Source organism: Bombus vosnesenskii, unplaced genomic scaffold (assembly GCF_011952255.1).
Source record: "Bombus vosnesenskii isolate JDL3184/JDL3185 unplaced genomic scaffold, Bvos_JDL3184-5_v1.1 scf7180000013297, whole genome shotgun sequence".
In the NCBI taxonomy this organism is placed as follows: domain Eukaryota; kingdom Metazoa; phylum Arthropoda; class Insecta; order Hymenoptera; family Apidae; genus Bombus; species Bombus vosnesenskii.
The window spans coordinates 1912489-1927856 of NW_022882947.1; the positions used below are offsets into that span (position 1 = coordinate 1912489).

The following is a 15368-nucleotide window of genomic DNA, read 5'->3' on the forward strand; positions in this document are numbered from 1 at the left end:
AAAGATGCCATCTTTCTCAAAACTCATAGTTCGGAACTTTATTTGATAAACTAAACTAAACGAATAACTGAAAAGGTAATTTTTATGTAGTTTAGAATACACTTTATGTAACACCGTACGCTAAAGCAGACCGATGAATTCATTACGGTAAACTAATGCGCTAAATTATGCCCCTATTACTTCACACAAACGTTCACAAAATAAATATGAAGTAGCTTAACTCCGCGAAACACGAGCTTCCGTAACGGTAACTCAGAAAACCTCCCAATTAACCATTTTCATTCTCCTAATTAAAAAGGACGAAGTAGAATTACGTGCGAGGTTACAGAAAGCCCGATTAAAATCTCGCACCCGTTTCAACCGACAAAGCTAAACGAATAAACACGGTTGAGGATGCACGGAACATCCGAGTCCGAAAAAACAGGCGGAAAGTCACGTCACCCTCGTAACACGGCATCCCTTCTGTCCGTGCGCAAACCTTCGCGGAAATTTTCCTCTCGTTACAGAAAATTTCGTTTACCGGTAAAAAGTTGCTTGGGCACGCTCGAAACCGTCGGCATTTGTTATTCGACGTTTTAATGAAATACATGGCAAGAATTTAATTAACCCTTGGTCGGTAATGATGAAAGAAGGCGCATATACGGACTACTATGCGTTTAATCTTGTTGCAACGGCGGAGTCAACTCGTTCCTTTTTCTTTTTTCTTTTTTTTTTTTTTTTCATATTTCTCGCGGTAACTCCTTTGTTTGTAACGTATCCGCGAGAACGCAACCGCGTAACGCTTCGCCACCTGTCCACGAGCCAGCTTTTTTCAGGGTTGAAATACGCTCAGATTTTTTTTTTTTTTTTTTTTTAATGATACGAGAATAATTGCATGCGAATTTAAATATAAGCTGTTTCTATACGACTGATATATAAAGGAAATTATTCTATATAATAATAATAAGGAAGAGGCTAAATTTTTTTTTCGATTCGAACTCTGTTTTCAGGGGGTAGCGCAGGAAATTGAGTTTGAAAATTCATCGAGCACGCGTGCACTTCGGTATCTATAGACTGTATAATGGTATTACTATTGGATACGAGGGTATTTTAAAGCAAACATAAGTAGAAAGTGTAGAGTAAAAGTTTTTCGTTTCGTTTTCGAAAGAATCGAGTTTGGAAATGTATATATGTACTTTGTTAACTATAGATTGTATAACTGTACTACAACGAGATGTGAGAGCATTCTATGAACAAGGGCTCTACAAATAACCGCAGAATAAAAGTTTTGCTTTTGAGGATTCGTTTCCGAAAAAAATCGAACCTAGGACCCGTTGATAGATTGGTCTGTTTCGAATCCAATTTTATCGAAACCAAGATCCCGATTGAAAAAAATTTTCTTTTATTACTACATATTGTATTATTAATATTAATAATATAACGTAGCGTTGTGAAGAACGTTGTGCGTCTGAAACGACGCACTAGTAAAGAAATCAACGCGAGTCGATGCTTCGTTAATTTCGAACGTCTCACACACGGACACGCAAGTTACCGAATGTCCTATTGGTGATAGCACGTGTCGTCGACAAATACTAATATTCCGTATGGTGGGCGTTTCATGTACATATCACGGGAAACAACGACGAAACATACGACTGATTACGGGGACTATCGGAATGTACACACGAATGCACCGCAAGCGTTAAAGTGCAAATGATTACCAATGCACCAGTCAAGTTTATACAAATTCGAGTATTTAACTGTTGACAGCGAAACGATCGTGAAAATTTATCCAACTCAAGTCAGCAAACTACTAGAATTATCACGACGGCCACTATTTCTAACATTAAGCATGAAAATCACTCGAAGAAACGATACTCGTTGCATCGTTCAATGTTTCGTTCTTCCGAAGACCTTTTAAAATATATTTTAACGTTGCGTTAACTTTGCAATTATTTATTAGATCATATTTTTCGTCAACATTTATACGATCATTTATCAAGTATTTAAATATGAATTTTATTACTCGGGATAATAATAAAATAATTTTATACAAGTTAAGATTGACATGATCCAGAAATTATATTCCTTTCCCAAACGAAACAACTCGTTAAATATTTATTATCGTTGTAATAAATTAAATTTAAATTAAATGTATCGCGCGAATCTCACGGTGTTTTCTATTTATTTCCTAGATAAATTTCCCAGGAAAGAAAGACCAAAATCGAGGATAAAAAGCAGGAAACAAAAGACGCTGAAAAGGACCGGAACGGTAACAAATCGGCAAACCCCGTTTATGGAAACAAGCGGGCAGAGGATACTCGTAAAAAGTTGATAAAGATACGAGAAACGTAGCAAGAAGAAAACAGGGGATGGAAGCAGAAAGTAAAAGCATCACGTGGTGCGAAAGACGGCCATATTCGCGAAAAAGTCTCGCGGATTTTTCTTGTTCCTTAAAGCCCGTCACTTTTGACCATGCTGAAATTAAACAGCGAAAATGTTGTCGACGAGAAATGAAAACTGACGCTTACCGCGGAATATCGCGTTTAAATTCCGCTCTACGTACCAAGATTACTTTTGACAGAAACATCGAAACATAAACCGGTCGAAATTGTCAAGCAAATCGAGTCAAGAATATAAAACAGCTGTCAAGTTAGAGAGAATATTTAATCTTGCAAAAATATGTCGAAATACATGTGGAAATATTTCATGAAAAAGCGTTTCACATTCCTTAATTTCTTTAAAAGTTATCGAATACTTGTTCCATTCCAAAAATCAAAATGGATAGGTATTTCGAGTTCTTTTCAGTACAGAATACTTTTAAGAATATTATCAAATAACCCATAAAAAATCGTGCAATTAAAAACGGACAGTTTCATAAATGTTCCACTTGCTTTTAAAAGCCCTCAACGATCTCGTCACTTTTTCGAACATACACTGAAAAATTTACGCCTGTCGCAATCACACTTTGGATAAAAAAGAAAGCTATCTTCGATAACTTTGTACACACTCTCGATCAATTGAAAGAACCATCGTGGCTATATATATATAGCCATCTATAATAATAGCCATCCTATTTCCAGCCTGAAACCAGCAAGCACGCTTCGCTCGAACATTCTCATTGTCGCTGTTCGGCCATCAACAATTTCCCATCAAACCCGCATTTACACCTCCAATCTGAAAGGCAGGATCCTTTTTAATAGCCTGGGCTCTGGCTGTTCGAAGAAGAAAAACCCAATTTTGCCGATGAAGTCGGCCCATCCCCGGCCGCGATTCTCTTACCCTTTGTTCCCGACTGAATGGTAGGCTCGATATCAATTGAAACGTTCCAGAGGAAACGGCTCCATCGGCTCGACCAACAGAAAATTTTTAATGAAAGTCGCCTACCCGAAGGTAAGAACGGAGAGAAAAGGGAGAGAACGCGTGGAAACTTCTACGAGAAAGATAAAACCGGTGGATTCGTTGGGGAAAAGAAAAGTCGAAAAGAGGAAAAGAGGCAGAGTGGCGGTGGCAGAGGGAAAGCGAGCCAGGGTAATCTCTGACATCTTGTTACAGCTCGGCACAAGAAAGAGGAAGCCTCGGGGATGGAGGGGTGCCGAGACCTCTTCGTGGCTGCGTTCAATTAAAGCGTCACCTCGCGCAGGAAACTTTTATATGAATGGTTTTCATTACGTCGCGGACTTATTAAAGCCGTCTTCGCGCGAGCATTAATATCCCTCATCCAGACGAGTTTTGTTATCAGGCCACCCCTTCGTTCAACCGTCCGTGCTCCTTGCTGGGAGCCAGGACGATTCTATCAGCCGTGGAGCCAACGAGCACGATGGACATTACTCGACCCGGTCACGTGCGAATTAATGGACTGATTATTTGATTCATTGAAACGAGAGAAATGGTAAATGGTTTGGAAGTAAGCGGGTATCGATACTTTGCATTAAAACGATGCATCGAGACTTTGGTATTATTTGATGTAACGTAAGTGGAAGAAATTGTTAGCGATTAATCGTGGAATAATTAACGGATCATTGGTTTTCCTTTATTTTTCTATAGGTTCAACGAAAAAAGAAAAATATAAGAGCGTGTAAAATAAGAGCCTGGAAAATAGAAGAGAATTATAATTTTTTTGCTACTTAAATTCACTCACCGATACTGCTTATAGAAATGCACACAGCGGTTGGTTGGTAAATCCTTACTTAAGTGAAAAGTATTGTCTCGTAAACTCCCACTGAACAACACGTTATCCTGAAACAGCAAAAAATACAATTCGTTGTACTAATATAATACATTTGTTTATGCTTAACTAAGTAGAAAATCTATGATATCCATAAATTAACAGTATGGTATAAGGAAACATGTATAATAATATCAGTCATAAATCACGGGATATAATATAACACGTTCGTGTAGCTATAACAACCGACAGATGGATGTTGTCAGAAACGAACCGCTTAGATCCGAAAATAAAGCATCCTTATCCACACTCGTAGCGCGATAAAATCATAAAACGTCCAACGCTATTTCATTTCTAAGATTTAAACGGTCATAAATTATCATAGATAAAATATCTGCCGGCGTAACTCGCCTACGGAATACGCAGCAATATCCTGTAATCTTGCGTTCGCGAGCATGTACGTTTAATCTTGAATGGCGATCGTTTATGCTACGCACGAACACTTTACTATTTCCCCATTCCAATAACGATTCTCGACAAAAGAACTGCATAAATACAGAAAAATTGTTTCAGGCACGTGGACAATTTTTCGTCTCAAAATCCCTATACTGCCTAACGATATAACCAAATCGTTGGGTTCTATCCAAAGTCTACCGAAGCTTTTTCAATTCCTCGGATCTACGACGCTGTATCTGAAACTGTAGACTGTTAACTGTGCTACGTTGCTAATCGGCCGCGCTGCTGAAACAACGTTAAACGCGTATACAAAGGAAAGAAAAAGTTTTTTGTTGTCCTACGATATTTTTCTTTCTGTGACTTGTCGATGCTCATCGCCACATTTCGGAGAACCAATTTTCATCATTTTTATCAAGTTCCGTTTATACTACGAATCATTTTCTTAAAAGTTGACTGCAGCCTATGTTACGATAAAAGGACCTTGGATTTGTCGACGCTGCACGAAACTACCTCCGCTTGGTGCGCGTGTACGTAAAACAAATTTTGTGTACGAAAACAGCGACAAGCTAGCAAACAAGCTAGGTACACTATTCCAGGCACTCTATTCGCCCTCGATTCCTTAAGAAAAGCTCAACGACGGAACCCAATTCATCCCCGAAAATAACACGCAGCAGCCACGTAGCCGACTAGCCTAGATCGCGAGAAAGCAGCCCTGTAAACGAAAGCACGACTTTTAACGTGACGGATTAATTTTTAAGCGTATAAATAACTCTCTCACGGGGGAAAAGGGACTTTAGGTCGAGCGTTGGCTGAACAATGGCGTCTGCTGCTCAGCTGCCGGAAAAGAGGCTTTTGAATTCAGCGTACGGATATTAAACGTCGTTGGACGACGAAGCCAGTGAAAACCCGAAACTCTGACCGAGCTTCGCGGTGTAACAACGTGAAAGCCATAGGACGAGGAGAAAGGGTGATGAGAGAAAGAGGATGTACGTACGTCTACGGGAATTATGATCGTACGGAAGTAATTCCGCCTAGCGGCGTGACCTTCTTGATTTCGCCCAATGCTCCACGTTTCTACAGTTTCTTCGCTCGTATAACGAAGAATGGAACAACCGAGTCTCATCCTTCGAGTACGACCAACGTAACGGCAGTTTCGCGTGGCATCGTGTACAATGCATGTGCATGAGCTCGCTTATAATTTCACGCCGGTGCAAACTGTTCGATCGCAGGAAAGGAGAGGAAATAGCAGCGACGAGGTGAATGTCGATGCGAGACGCGAGTTTTGAGTAATTGACCGAGATTCAGGGTGATTACAGTATTGGCAGAGGGTAGAGATACGACCAGAGACCACATTCTCGATGAAGACACGACTTATAGTCTCTTTCGCGTTCATACTTTCGTTACAATTAGATTATTACATATACATATACTTAATCTTACGTATTTTGTTTAGTATTGGAATATATTCTTTTTACCTTCGAAATATATCGTTCAAACAGCTATGCGAGGCTTTCGTCGGAAAAGCTTATAGCACGACGATCGCCTGGAAGGCTATTTTTGACATGTTACGAACTTGGTATTTCCAAAAGGTAATTTTGAGTCATATTGTAATAAATTATTGTAAAAGAGATAAGGTTGCCGAGGTTTCTGAACTGGAGGGATATGGTAACCTTCCTGGCAAACCGAACACCTTACGTTAGTTCAAGTAGTTCAAGTAGTCGAATGTTCGGCGATAAAAGTGGCATCAGAGATACTCGACTGGAAGGAAACGATCGCGGCGTCGTATTGGAGAGGCGAGCCCGTGTTCAGCGTCATAACAAGGCGGAAACGAGAACGGTTCTCCTTTCTCCATTGCGTTGCTAATGCACTAAAGCTCACTGGGATGCAACGACGATGTACCGTGTTGGTGTAACGCGAGAAGTATGTAAATTAGCAGATAGAAGGCGAGCAATAAGTTAGAAAGTGAAGGTAAGTCGTGAACGCGAAATCACGTGTTTGGTTTTTGTTCTTCGCGCCGAGACGAAGAGAAATGCTAATTATAACGTGTCATGGCTTCTAATGACGATGTAAATTTCGCTCTTTACGAAGATCGATCTACATTCGACCAAATATAAATTATCAGTTCTTAAATCCCACTCTGTTTCGTAAATTTCATTACGCGTATTTATCCAGCATTTTTAAATAGAATTTTTTGCTAAAAAAAAAATTAATACGAACCTGAATATCGATAACAAATCTCTTTGTTCGCTTACTACGAAATAAAAAACTGTTGAACCTGTGAAAATTCTGTATGGAATATCGAATGTATCAAAATTTGACCGAAAGAGAGAATAGTTTTGTTAGATACCAATCCAATATTTGTTTCTTTGTACTATGTGTGAAATAAATTATTCAAGGAGACTGGAGTATAACTGTTGCAACCGAATTCATTCGATATAAAAAATGTATCTGTAGAACCGATCAGTCTACGTTCCATAAAATATGATACCACGAAATTCTACACATTAGTAATTGTCTCCGAGCAAATGAAATTGATACCTCAGCGACGTTTGCACAATTAATGAAAACAGTGAAACAGACGTAAAATCTTGGATAATTAAAAATGAAAAGGCCACGATCTCTTAATTTAACCAGTTCATTCAAATGAAAATACGTTCGAAATTTTAAACTACCATCAGTTTTCATTACTTCTACCGCCAGTATTACGGAAACCAGAATAGATCCAACAGAAACGATAGGGGTTCTTTGTAAAAAGAAGAAGAAAATGTTAGAGTCTAAAAAAATCACGTGTTGCAGAAAAAGAAAAAACAATTCCTTAGAAGTGATTCGTTGAAAAATCCGAAAACTTGGAAATCCGAGACGTCTCGCGTCTTAACTTTCTCCCCGCGATTCCCAAAGTTTCCTTTCCCAAAAGCTTTCAAGAAAGACCAACGCTTTCGAAGATCGCTGTAGACCGATAAAAATCCCAAGACAGCACGGAGGAGCTTGAAAACACGCGAAGAAACGAAGAAACCTACGGATTCACCGAACAATGCCGCTACGTTAATGCGTCTGTAAGCGATAGCGTTATAGCCGTTAATGCGAACAACGAACAACCGGTGTACCAAGCAAGAAAATGGTCCTTGGAAAACACAACTTCTTAAAACAGCGTAGTGTCGTATTACACGGTGTTCGCGCATGAAGTAACACAGAAACGAGGCCGGTTATTCTATCCGGCCCTTGGAATCGTTACAAGCATTCGTTGCGACTGAATTACACATACGCGGGCCATACTTTTTTTACCGGCGTCTCTTTTGCACGTGGAGAAAGTCGCATGTGAAGTTTCAAAGGGGAACTATAAGGCTTTGTGCGCGCGCTAGACAAGCCGCGTAAAATAAAAAATTCTTCATTTTCCATTATGATTCTTTTTGCTCGAGAACTGTCTAGTAAACCCGCAGCATCGCGGTGAAATGTATCCAAAAGTGAATTTTCAGGTCTATCGGATATTTTGGGTTTTCAGTGGAGACGCGAGTACGATACGGACGATTCTAGAGAATGCGATCCGAGAGATAAAAGAAATTACACAGTGTCGAATATTACAAGGGAATATACAATTATCGAACTTCGCATAATTTTCTTGAAACCCTTCGAATTAAAAATGAGCAAGTATTTATTTGGAAGCTAAATCCTATTATCAATTTCATCAGTTTTCTTCCATCACACGCAAAATTTTTATTCACCCAGAACGTTTTTTTTTTCTTTTTTTCATTTATTTAAATACACGGAAAAAATCCAATTCCCTCAAACTGCGGCATTCAAACCCACGATAGTTGCAGTTGTAATTACGAACACGGAGAAAAGGTCCCACTCCAATGCTTCGGCAAACAATCCCAAATCAGAAAAAATACAAAAAAAAAAAAAAATAGAAAAGGAGACAGAAGCAAGAAAGACGAGAGAAAAGACAATGAAAAAAAGGACGGCGAGAGAAATAGCGAGGTAAAATAGTTTGTCAAAAATGAGTCGAATTCCGCGGCATCGATGTCACGCGGTTGTTTGTCGATTTTTCTCCCCCGTCCCGCCGCTCTGTATGGTTTTTTTTAAACCTGAACGCTTCTCACTCTTCCTTTCAACCTGATACACCGCAATTCTCTTTTGCCTCGTGGATCGCGGGCGCGCGTTTCAAAGCGGATTTTGCGGAGCGTGACGGCGTTCGAACGTGATCCTAGCAATTTGTCGCTGCGGCGCATTCATCGCTGCGAATCAAACCGATTAACGGCGGAACCGGCAGTCGTTGTATTCGATGGCCGACCCTCGATCCGCCAAACTGTTCCCGCGCTAACGGTGTACAGCCTAGCTTTTTCCCTTCTCCAGCTTTTCCGTGTCCATTCGGAGACGTTTTCAGATAAATTTCGATCAAGAAACTCAGGCATGAAAGGGCAAAGGTGAAAGCTAAGGATTAACTATCTGCATTTTATTGGCCTCGATCCATAGCTAGGCTCTAAAAGTCGAGAGCCGACGAGTCTGCTACAAACGTTCGAATTCGTTCCGACAGAAACCTCGAACGAAAGAGATCGACCGTGGAAAATCCCCTTCCGCACTCTTTCCAAGTGATTTCGCTAATACTATTTGCGAGTTCATCGGTACTTTGCCCGATGGAGAAATCTTGACTGTGACTTTTTAAAGGTGGGAGAGGAATAAGGGGAGAAGGATTCATATGAACGAAACGGAATTATTTTTTCACGACTGCGAGAGCGGGTTTTGATTTCGATGGGGTATTTGACGGATTTTCTGGCGAGGAAAAATATTGCCGAGGTTCTGACGGATATCCCCGATGAAATGTGTTTATGGAGGTTTGAAAGATTGGTTTTGCCGAGCGGATTGCAGCATTTTTTTTTTTTAAGCAAATGGGTTCCTTTCGGATTTTACGCGTGGGTATGTTGTTTCATATTCGAATTCTGCTCGAATTCCAATCAATTTCAAAGAATAAAAAGTAATGTTAATCACACCACTCGATACATTTCTTAACAACATAATAGATTTACAAAGCGTGCCTATCGCTTCTGCTGTGAGAAATATCCATCGATTATTCGCAGCCAATAACTACCAAGGAACACGTTCATACTTGCAATTACTTTGTCTACCTTTACGTAACCGTTGCACTGCCTCTTGCATTTACTCGTCCACATGATTCAAATCGTTAAATTCTGCTTGCAAATTACACAACAGAAACCTTTGGTTGGTTGACATTTACACTGACTCGACGGACAAAGCGATTTTTCCAATCGTCGCTTAAGAAACGATCATAAATCGAAGAAGGAAAAGGAGAAACTTAAAACAAACACGGTTCTCTTCGAATCTTTCACTTCTTTTTTTCCTTCGCTCTCTTGCGACATGGAATTACACGTTCGCTGATCGAACGCATTTACAAGCGGCGAACAACGCCGTGAAAGAGCAAACGAACGGATCTCTTAATCAAACTCGAGCGTAAATTACCAGCTCTTGACGTTTATTTCGGCTGCATTATTAACATTGCACTAGCTGTTTGGATATTTGCATGCAAAAAGCCGATTCGTTTGATACCTATCCAATGTAATTTCCGTACAAGTAGGCACTTTAACCGCAATACCACATCGTTATTTGTCGTCATTCGAAATTGAAAATCGGCAAATTAGACCCGGTTTAGTAAAATGGAAGCTTCCCCCACGTTTCAATTATCGAAATCTTCTTCCGATGTTTGATAAAGTTATCTATTTAGAGTTTCCGACGTCTAATCTCGTTGATCGTCTAAACAAGTGATTTCAGCGGCGATCCTTTCATTTATAAATATGCCAACGTTCTCTGTACTCGCGAAAGTACCATATGGTATTTTTTTTCTCTTCTGAAAAATTATTATATGCAACAGAAAATGATTTTATTCCGCAAAAGTAGTTATTATACTCTTTAATATCCCACTGGTCGATTGAATTGCGTAAAACGATAACTCCTGCCTCTTTCGGATGGACGAATAACCACTAGATTTATCCATACGATTTCATAAAAAATCGTGTATCGACTATCCACGCTCTATTGACCCTGCCCCAAAGCTGAGAACCATCTTTTATGCCTAACGACGAAAGATATACGCTCGAGTCTACTAGAACACGACACGTTCGGTCCATCGTCGATCTTCCTCCCCCGTTTCTCGAATCTGCGTTTACATGGTTAACCCATTAGGCTAATCCCGCTTGTAAATTCAGCCAGAGAACCGTAGCAACTGCATTTTTTCGACAACCATCGTTTCGCATTCCGATTCATCTCGATCGACCGTTCGAAATACGGACAATTAAAAAGTTAGAGTATGAAAAGTACGAAAGACGTTTCCCTAAGTGAACGAGTGACAAAAATTGAAATTCACGAGGTGAACGATGAATGCACAATACGATTGATAATGTAAAACTACGACAAGAGATTCGGTAAAACAAAGATGATTAATAAATTTGAAAATTGTGAAATATCTAAAATAGTGAAATTTTTACATACCGAAATTTAATAATCTCTTTTCTTTGGCAAGTGATTTTCTTAGTTTGTGCGGATATTAATTATAACTGGAACTTAAAAACAGGCGCATCGATTTGCCCTCAATTTCATCTATTTTTAAATAAACGATCGGTCAACGAGGAACACGCCATTCGCTTTTCACGCCATCTTTTGCGTGCTCTCGGCCTTAATTCTTACGATGCAATGTGCATCACAGTCAAAGGAAGCTTTTTAACCAGTATTGTAAAGAGTTTCCCTTCGCCGGAGATAGAGACGAGGATTTAACTTCCGTCGAAGGCCTGCCTTCTCTGCCACGCAATTAGGTTTTAAATTTTTAGTTTATACAATGTCGAAGTCGAACAGAACGTGATAGGATTTCTTTGCAACCAGTTCGCAGAACGCTCGATATCCCAATTTCCTTGTTAATAATCTGACTTGTCTGTGCCTTTTCAAAGTGACGTGATATTTTTGCCGATAGCCTTTTATTTTTCTTTCAAAAATATCTTAATTGAAAAAAATTCACAATAAAAATGAAACCTTTGAAAATAGTGGCGAGAGCGTATTACTGAGAGTAATTCGCAACAAAGAGCGCGAGAAGTAGCGTTTAAAATGAAAGTAGGCCACCTACCATTATTCACTTGATGCAAATAGGAAAAGTAAAGAAAATGAACAAATGGGCTTCGCACGAGTTAAGCGACACGCAGTAGCCGAAATGGATGTACATAGCCTCTTCGTTATTTCAGACGAATAAGCAGGCCGAATTAGAATATGAAATTTTATCTCATTCCTTCAACCTTCCACTTACGAACGATTATTTCTTCAAACGCCTAAACAATTCTCCAACGAACGAATTACCTCGTAATAGAGATACAGTGAGAAACAGCACTGTCAAACATTTTTTAATCCTTCGTTTGAATAAATTCAAAGTGCGAAATTGTACAAAATGCGCATAATATGAAACGGTATATAAAGTGTCCAACGTATAGCGCTTGCCATAATACTCGATGTGTAGGTAAAATAATTTCCTAACGAGCGTTATGAGATTGGTTTTCCAGAAACAATCGCGTAGCTATTGCGCTTCGCGCTTGCACTTTGCATTTGCACATTACACTCGCGCTTTACACTTGCGCTTCACACTTGCACTTTGCGCCAACGTTTCGCTGACATCCTACTGCGATTCTACATTTTTAATTATATCCGCGGAAGTATGAGTTTGCATAAAAATCCATACTCCACTCACGGACCACTCGAAGAATTTCGCGGGCTATAGCCTTTAAATTTAACCTTTTTACGAGAGACCCGGTAAACGCGGTGTTACACAGACATACTTCCGTGGAAACGACGGAACGCCGATAAAGGACGAGGTGAAACGAAAGTGTCGTTATTATTAAATAAAGTGTGGCGTAAGAGGCGGCTGGGCTAGTCGCCGGTTATCATGGAGGACAAGGAAGAGGGATCATGCATAATTCAGCGAAAACTTGGCTCCCCTGACGGGATAGTAGACGAACAGCCCGTGGTATCGGTGCATCACGACGCGTAGAATAACGGCACTCTGTCCTTTGCCTCCCGCCACGAGCTGTCTACCCGCCCCGTAATCTTTACCGAGCCATTAACGTCCAACAACTTTTTATACGCCCGTCCCGGGAACTCGATTCAACCTGCACTCTGTTGCGTTCCGAGGTGGTACGATGTTCATCAAGTTCGCATCATTCGGACGTAAATCGTATCGATCATGAACGAAGAACATGCATATACGTGCGATAATAGAGTTACCATACTAAATATCGTTCAAAGATGTTACACGTAATCGTGTTAGAGGCAGATTTGATTACGAAAAATCTCAAATAGGACAATAGCAACTGTATCTGATAATAAAATAATAGTACGACGTTCTTCGTTCACTGTAGATACAGAAGTAGAAATTTTCCTGTAAAATAATTTCTCATAACTTCATAAACGTTCGCAATAATAAATAAATCAGCGAAATAATGTTTCGTATTTTGACACAATTTCTGAAAATACAGTGACATCGTACAATATCTGCATTCTAAGCGAAGGAGCGTTCTCTTTTCGGTCTGCATCGGATAAAGAGTTAAACTACCGAAAAAGCCAATACATTTGGAATAGAAATCAACTTTCTAACTATAACGGGAAATTGAAATCGAAACTCAGGTAGCGGCGAGTTGCCGTACATCGGCTCTTATCGTCGCGACAATCCACGAAGAGGAAACGGAGGGTGAACTGAGAATTACTCTGGGATACGAATACGCTTCTGAGCATTCGCCATAAGCAGGCGAGAAGTGCAAGCTCCGTCGGTGCTTGAAACTTAATCCCCCGCGTCGTCATAAGATAACGGCACTCGGCACCGCATAAACTTCATTGTCTCTGTGCTAAGCGGCCGTTGCAACATCGTCTCTTTACATAGCCTCGTCTCTTCATTGTTTCCGCGGCGTTTCTGGCGTTCGTACGACTATACCGTCGCGTTACCAACCCTCTTTCGACCGCGCTGCCAGTCTCCACGATACGCAGACAATCTGATATCGCGACGAATTTTGAATTTACGTTCCGACTGTTCTGACATTTTGGTGAAATCTCAGTTCTGACACCCGACGAAATTTCACAGTGCTAATTGAATGTGTCGAGTCTTTATCGCTGTGACCGATATCTCGAGTATATGAAAATACTTTACCATCTACTAAAATTAACAAGCTTTATTCGTCTCCGATTAAATCCAAGAATAAGATCCTAATTATACGACCAATTCTGTGTTTGAAACTGACAGTAAAATTTTCAAGTCGTTACGTGCTGCATAAAATGCAAGAATTTAAAAAAGATGTATTAGAACTAGAAATTGCCTTAGAAAAGACTCTCCAGAATGACAATGATCGATTTCATATTGAAGATCGCGAGACAAACTACGCTATGCATCGACGACCAAACAATTTTATTTTGACTCAGGACCATAAATTGATGGTAAAGCTGAAAAATTATAATGGAGCTGGAGCGTAAATGAATGATGACCTACATCACAGGGGAAAAGATAAAACTTCCAAAATGCTGCTTGATTAATGCTCGATCATAGCGACGTAAGAAAGGGGGCCGAATACCAATCCATCGATTTAAAACGACTGAACTGGAACAAAAGATAAGAGCTCGTGGATGTAGCAAGGGTTCTAAGAATTTCGTGTAAAAGAAAAGCGAAAAACTACAGCAGAAGGAAGGATACAGTTTCGAGGAAACGTTGCTAATGAAAATTTCTATTTTAAACAAGTTTTCGGGAGACACGGTGATTAACGAGGTCCAGTATCATAACGGGAACACGCATAGGCGACTAGCGACGTTTCTGGACGTCGTTAATCACCATCGTCCCTTTTCTGTTTGAAACGAAGCTTTAGCTCTTCAGGATCGATAATCAAACGAAAGGACAAACACACTGACCAACTAAGTATTATCCAACTAATTGTTGCAGGGTGATACGACATACATAGTAAGACGAATCTGCGAGACTTTAAATTGTCTAGGAAAATTAAAAAAAAAAAATCAGAGTAAACGATAGAATGTAACTTTTCCTTCGAACTTTCCATAATACGCTTCGTGATATTTTAATCGGAAGCAATCCTTTCACAAATCTCAAATGCTAAAGTATTTGGCATATTCGAAATTTACGCTGTTAACTCATCGCCACCAATGCAAACAATCTGTGAACAAATAGACTCTGTAAACAAGCGCAGCTGTCGTTAAACCAAACCGCGTGCAAACGTCGAAAATCATAGACGACCAGAACGCAATTAACTATAAATAAATACAACTGATAAAACAACGGGAGAAAGAAAGTCTAAATGATATCGATTCGTATTCAAAGTTAGGGTACTCGTTTCGCATCTATGTAGCTAGGATCATCCGTCTACGTTTGTGAACACCAAGGAACCTAGAGAATTCACCACGGCAGTCCAATCGTCTGTCCAAATTAGAGAAAGATAGAATTATCAAGGGAAGGAAAGACAGATGACCCTGCTGAATAAAGCAGGGAAGGTAGCTTCAGCCGGCCCAAGGGTAAAATTTGCATCGGCGATTTGTACCCCCTTCCTTTCCCGCGGTTGCTTTCCTTCGCAGTAGCGAACCTTAATTCGTTTTGTTTCTCGCGTTGAGAGTATACCGGTCTTTCCGCAGCAAGTTTCTAATCGTTGACTATCTCGAGATAATCAGAGATAAAGAGCAACAGATAATTACAATTTTTCACGTATTTGAAATTACGAATCGCAATTTACGA

At 39.9% G+C, this 15368-nt stretch overlaps 1 protein-coding gene across 5 annotated transcripts in view; it reads right to left on the minus strand.

Annotated features, from left to right (window-relative positions):
• LOC117233584 (putative polypeptide N-acetylgalactosaminyltransferase 9) overlaps nt 1-15368 on the minus strand; it is a 293908-nt gene that overhangs the window by 112580 nt on the left and 165960 nt on the right. For all 5 annotated transcript variants that reach the window (XM_033494025.1, XM_033494028.1, XM_033494024.1 and 2 more), the window contains one exon: nt 4121-4218. The gene's annotated coding sequence lies outside the window, so the exon portion shown is untranslated. The remainder of the gene's footprint in view (nt 1-4120; nt 4219-15368) is intronic.